Source organism: Spermophilus citellus (genome assembly GCF_964194105.1).
Source record: "Spermophilus citellus genome assembly, chromosome: 13".
NCBI lineage: Eukaryota > Metazoa > Chordata > Mammalia > Rodentia > Sciuridae > Spermophilus > Spermophilus citellus.
This window is the reverse complement of record NC_138193.1, coordinates 14,351,188-14,357,318: the sequence shown is the minus strand read 5'-3', so window position 1 is coordinate 14,357,318 and position 6,131 is coordinate 14,351,188.

Here is a 6,131-nt window from a genome sequence, read left to right as displayed (position 1 = left end):
GTGGGGATTTTGTCTGATCTAGAAAGTGTCTGCTTCCAAATACGACTGCAGGCCCCACATAATTCCTGGAAGGAGCACTGATCACATGGGAGGAGCCCCACCGGGAGCCGTCGGGGGTGAGGCGGGGGACCCCAGGGCTTGCTGCGTCTGCCCTACAGACATGCTCTCATTTGCCATCCTCCTGAGCAGTCAAGGACACCATCTCTGGGTTTCCCATATGATCGAGCCATGGCTTAGGGCTGGTGGCACAGCCAGGATCTGCACTCTGCTCTCAAGTGCGAAAGCCACATTCACCCTCTCGCCCCGTGCCTTCCTTCTCCACACCTGCGCATGCGCACACACCCACTGCTCCCTTGTGAGCATCAGTTACATCAGCGTGGACACATCCCCAGTGGGAGCTGGATCTGTCCAGATTTCACGGATTGAGAAGCTACATTTTCCATGCAATTGAGGTTTTATATAATTATTATTTCAGGCGAGTTTGATTTGCTTTTACACCAGGGTTCAGTAAGCATCTTTCTCAAGGCCACATGGTGCATGTGCAGACTTTGCAGCCCCGATGGTCTCTGTGACCATCACTCAGCTCCACCACTGCAGCACAGAGGTGGCCACAGGCAAGACGTGCAAGAAGGAGAGTGGCTGTGTTCCAATAAAACTTTATTTAAAAAAATGAGGGGCAGCCAGGTTTGGCCTCAGACCATAGTTCGGGACCCCAGGGTTTTCAACCCATCAAGTGTCATAGTCTGGTGTTTCAGACACTGGGTCTGTCCCAGCAGTGGCTGGGGCTAGCACCCTTGCCATCAGGGTGTGGGAGTTGCCACTGCTTAGGAAGCACTGGGCGAGGAACATGGAGGCTCTCAGCAGGGAAGGCCGGTCCATCGGAGCTGCTGGTGGGGAGTCCTTTGTGTGGGGGGACATCTGCTCAGGAGCCTTCCTTGGGAAGCCCTTGATCACACCATCTTCCTTTTCTCTGCCCTCTCCACCTGTTCCCACTCAAAGGGACCCACCTGAGTTGTTTTGACCCACACTGTGGCCTCACTGGGTCATCAGCATGGCCTTTTGGAAGGTGTGGGGAGGGCAGGGCTGCAGGGGGCTCAGTGTGTCTCCTCCTCTTCACCCCTGCCATTGCCATCGCCATCTCTGGAAGGTGCTTCTGGCCCCTTAGACTCTCCCAAACCTCGCAAGGCCGCAGCTCCCGGCTTGAGAGACTGTTGGGAAGACCTGGCCCAGGAGAACATGGGCCACACTTCAGGAGGCTGAGCCAGGTGCAGCAGGCTGGGCCAGGGATGTGCTGCCACGGCTGTGAGCGTGACCACAGGATGTCCACTCCTGGAAGGTCAGCGGCCCCAGGGCCCAAGTCCTCAGTGAGAAGGCAGGCTTGGTGACGCAGGGTCTCTGCTTTAGTGGAGACCGGTCATTGCAGACTTTAGTTCTTTGCAGAAGAGAAAAGCTGATCCCGCCTGCACCGGCCTCGGAACTTTGGGAAGAAGGCTGAGGTGTCGTCTGGGCAAGGCGCCAGGGCAGCTGGGCTCTTCTGGGCTCTTCTGGGGGGAAAGGCACCAGGCAAAAGTGTGGGATTGACCACAGGATATGCTTCTCTAAGTGCAGGCCTCAGTGCCCCTCAGCCTGCCCTCCTGGGGAGCAGTGAGCAGGGGTGAGCTGAAGCCGTGGACGCAGTCTGCAAGGACCCAGAGCAGATGGCCCTGGGCAGCTGGCAGAGCTGGGCAGCCATCTGGGTGCCCATGAGCCTTATTGATAAGGAGTCTGTTTTTTCTTCCTGTAGCTGACAGCTGCTCTCCAAAGACAGAGAGAGTCGGGGAAACCAGGGTCAGGATCTCGGACCAGGCCTGCTCTGTTCCACCAATATGGCGAGGGTCAGAAAACAAGGCCAGGCTTGCTGTGTGCATGTGAGTATGTGTGTATATGTGTATGTGTGAGCATGTGTGTGTATGTGTATATGTGGTGTCTGTATATGTGTATGTATGTGGTGTGTGCACTTGAGTGTGCACGTGTATGTGTGTGCATGTGTATATATGTGTATATGTGTGCATGTGTGTGTATATGAATGTATGGTGTATGCACGTGAGTGTGCATGTGTATGTACGTGTGTATGTGTGCATATGTATGTGTATGTGTGTGTGTGTATATGTGTGTGAGTATGTGTATATGTGTGTGCGTGTGAGTGTGTGTATGTGTGTGTGAGTGTGTATGTGTGCGCATGTGAATGTGTGTATGTGTGTGCGAGTGTGTGCATATGTGTGTGCATGTGTGTGTGTGTGTGTGTGTGTGTGTGTGTGTGTGTGTATGGCTCCCAGGAGGGATGACCTTTCATTCCTAAAGGGAATGAAAACCACAGGAGGGAGTGAGAAACGAGCAGCCCCCCCCCCCCCCCCCGAATCCTGAACAACACTGTTGGCCCCCGAGGCTGCTTCTGGTCAGCAAGGCTTGTCCATGCGTCAGGATGTGCCACTCCCGGTTCCCTGGCCCTGAGATCCCCTCCTTGTTCTGGTCTCCCAAGGAGCCACTGTGGAAGCAGTAGCAGGGTCCTGTGAGAGACCCCCAGACCTCCAGTCCCCACCCCAGGGTGGAGGACCCTCTCGCCACCCCTCCTGGGTCCAGGCTGGCGTCAGCTCCTGCAGCCTGGCTCTGGAAAGCCCTGTGTTGGGTCCCCATCCAGAGAACAGGTCTTTCAGAGGCAGCTCTTGGGTCTGGCTGGCTTCTTCCTTGTGGGGAATCAGGCTGCAGGGTGGCTCCTGCCCACCAGCCAGGCCTGGGCATTTTCTGCCTAGAGGGCTGAGTGCCCGTTTCCTTCGGAGAGTCAAGAAACTCCTGAGCCTCAGTTTCCCCAGCTCCGAAGTGGGGATGGCCCGTGGCAGTGCCGTGGGCAGTGCCCAGAGGAGGCTCCCCGCTGAAGGGACAGGAGCCTGTCCGCTTGTCAGGGAAGCCTGCTGTGCCTGTCCATCCAGGGAGATGCCCCAGATCAGAGGGAAGCTCGGCAAGCCACTTAAAAGGGACCTTGACTCATTTTGTGGTGACGGAATGTGCAGTTCAGGAAGTGCTTTGCAAAAACGAACTGGGCTCCACACCCCTTGTCCCTGCCCGCCACTCAGGAGGCACCGTGCCATGGCCACGTGGCCCTGCTTGTCACCCTGCACCGCTGCTCCGCATCAGTGGCATGGGTGGCTCTCCCAGCCCACTTGGCCCGCTGAAGGATGGCGAGGGCCAGACCTGGACGGGCCACTGACCTCTGTGCTCGTACCCTGCCCCACCCTCAGGCCGGGGGCTCAGCTTCTCTGAGCCTCTGTCTCCTCGTCCTTTAAGGACGGGGAAACTGAGGCTCTGCATTGGGGCAATGCCAGAGCCCATCAGAGGCCGCTCTGGGCTGGGTTCTGGGCCAACAAGGTCACGGGCACTCCACGGTCTTCCTGCCTGGCCACTGTGCCTGGAACCCGGCACCTAGCAGGTCTCGGTGGATTCTCATGCGAGTGAAAAGACGTCGTTTCCACCCACCATGCACCTGAACTTGAGCGGACAGGAAGGAGGAGGGAGAGACACCATCAAACCTCGACCATCTGGTGACACTGCCCAGGGTCCTGAGAAGAGACCCTCTCCCCTCTCAGGGACAGGGGCTCCGTGGGCTGAGCAGTCCCACTGCTGGGAAACAGGGTGGCCTTAGTTCTTCATTTAAGGCGCACCCTGGTTGCCAAGGCAATCGGGAGCCCAGGTTGCCCAACGTGGCCAGGGAGCCTGAGCCACCGGCCCTGCCCGCCCCTGGGCCTGAGCGTTGTGTCCAGAGCCTCACCTGCCTGGCCTCAAGAGGCTGACCAGGGACACACTCTCCGTGTCCAGGAGCCTGCAGAGGAGGAGGAAGCTGCGACTCTGACAGCAAGGAACATGTGTTCCCATTTGTCATTGTCAAGCTCTGATGTCTTTTGGGACTCAGTCTGAAGGACAGTTTTGACTGTTGCAACCAAAAAAAGCAAAGGAATCCAATGACGATGACAGACCCCTTTTCTGGGGACTTTCCCGTTGTCAGTGGAACCCGCATTGTCCTCAGGGGCTGTTAGGGACGGCACCTCAGCTCAGCCAGAGGGGACCCTGGAGAGCAGCCCCCCCCACCCTGCTGTGCTGAGGCCAGAGCTGAGGGGAACAGAGCGAGCCGTGGGGACATTCCCTCCCTACCTGGCCACCTCCTCATGCGTGTTCTGAAGGAGACCTGCAACCCTACCCCGACCCAGTCCCTGTCCCCCAGGTGCTGTGGCTGGGGGACAGGATAGCAGCTGCCCGAGAGCAGCACCCTCTGTAGACCTTCTGAGCCACCGAAGAGTGGCTTCTGCTCTGATCTGGAAGTTTCTAGCACGTCTTGCTGAGGCAGTGGACAGCCAGTCACCGGCCGCAGACCGACAGCTCCCGCTCTCTGCCCTGGTGAGTCAGGCTGGTCCCCCACCTGCACTCCAGCTGCAGGGCCTCTGCGTCTGGAGCCTACTGACAGGCCGTTCACAGGCCAGCCCGCTCCAGGACGGCCAGCGCCCCTCTGTCCGCAGAGGGAGCACCGCTGAGCCAGCCCGTTTGGGCTAATGAAGGGTGACTGCTGGTGCCGGGGGACCCCGCCTGGCCATTTTCTTCTTGAGGATTTTGGGGCTGCTCAGAGATGGAGGGTTTGGAGGCTGGTTCCTAGACGAGGTTTCAGTTCCTGAGATGTGACTCCACGGCCGAAGGAGCCCCACGTCTCTTCCTGCTTTCCTCCTGCGAAGGGTCCTCATTTTCCTGGCTGTGGCTCCACCCTTGGAAGCTCCCGGAAGGAACGCCTTCTCCACAGCTCAGGAGGCCAGAGCCTGGAGCCAGTAGGACTGGGCAGAAGTCACCGTGACCCTGGGGCTCTAGGGGAGAGCTGGTTTCTTTGCTCCTTCCGGTTTCTTGAGGCTGCCAGAAACCCTTGGCTTGGGGGTCCTTCCACTGTCCTAAAGCATGTCACTCCAGGATCTGCCCGGGTGTCACATGGCCTTCCCTCTGTGAGATTCTAGGTCCCTCTCATAAGGACCCCAATGATTTCAACATCACATCTAGGGCCCTCCTGGATAATGCACACTGCTTCTTAACTCGAGATCTTTCAATTAATGCCATGTGCAAACTCCCCTTTACTCTGTAAGTGGCACCCTCAGGTGCTGGGGCTCTGTGCATGTCTTGGGGGCCAGTATCAATTTCCTACAGAGAGTCACACTGAAGACTCCAAGGAAGCCTCCTTAGTAGTACATTTGGTTTGGTTTGGTATCAGGAATTGAGCTCAGGGGCACTTAACCACTGAGCCACACCCAGCCCTATTTTATATCTTATTTAGAGACAGGGTCTCACTGAGTTGCTTAATGCCTCACTATGTTGCTGAGGCTACCTTTGAACTGGAGATCCTCCTGCCTCAGCTTCCTGAGCTGCTGGGATTTCAGGCATGTGCTACCACATCCGGCTTCCCGAGTGGTACTTTAAGGAGCCTGGTAAGAAAGGGGCCACCAGACCTGGTCAGGAGGGCTGAGTGTCTTCAGAGTCATCCTCCAACACATCTGTGTCCCTGCAGCCTCTGGTTTGCTCTGGGATGGTGTCCTCTCAGTCACAGGATACCCTGGGTCAGCAACTGGACCTCAGAGCCGGCCCACACAGCAGTCAGAGGGACAGTTTATCCTCTCTTCTCCTGGCACGGCCAGGGGTGGACATGCCACGAGCTCTGTTCCTGGGATACTATTCTCTGAGACTTGAGAGCTTCTGCTATTCAGCTCTGCAAGGACCTCTGACCACATTCCTCCTGCTTCCTAGTATCTGCCCCTGCCAAAATGCCCATTCCCAAGCCGGAAGAACCATGTCCCCATGGTTCAGGGAACTGGCAACCCTCTTAGCACACAGGCCCCGTGATGGATTCGCAGGCCCACAGGCTCTGCTGGACCTCAAGTCCCGAGACAGGACTATCTGCTCTGTGGGGTGTGCCTGGGAGGTGCTGGGGCGATAGCGGATGGAGTGGGTCCGTGGATTTCTGCCCTGGTTATCTGTCTCGCTCTACAGCTTTTCTCTTCAGTAAGGTATCAGTGTTACTGCCAGATCCCTGGGTCAAGACATTCCCATGGACACAGCAGCTTGGAGGATGC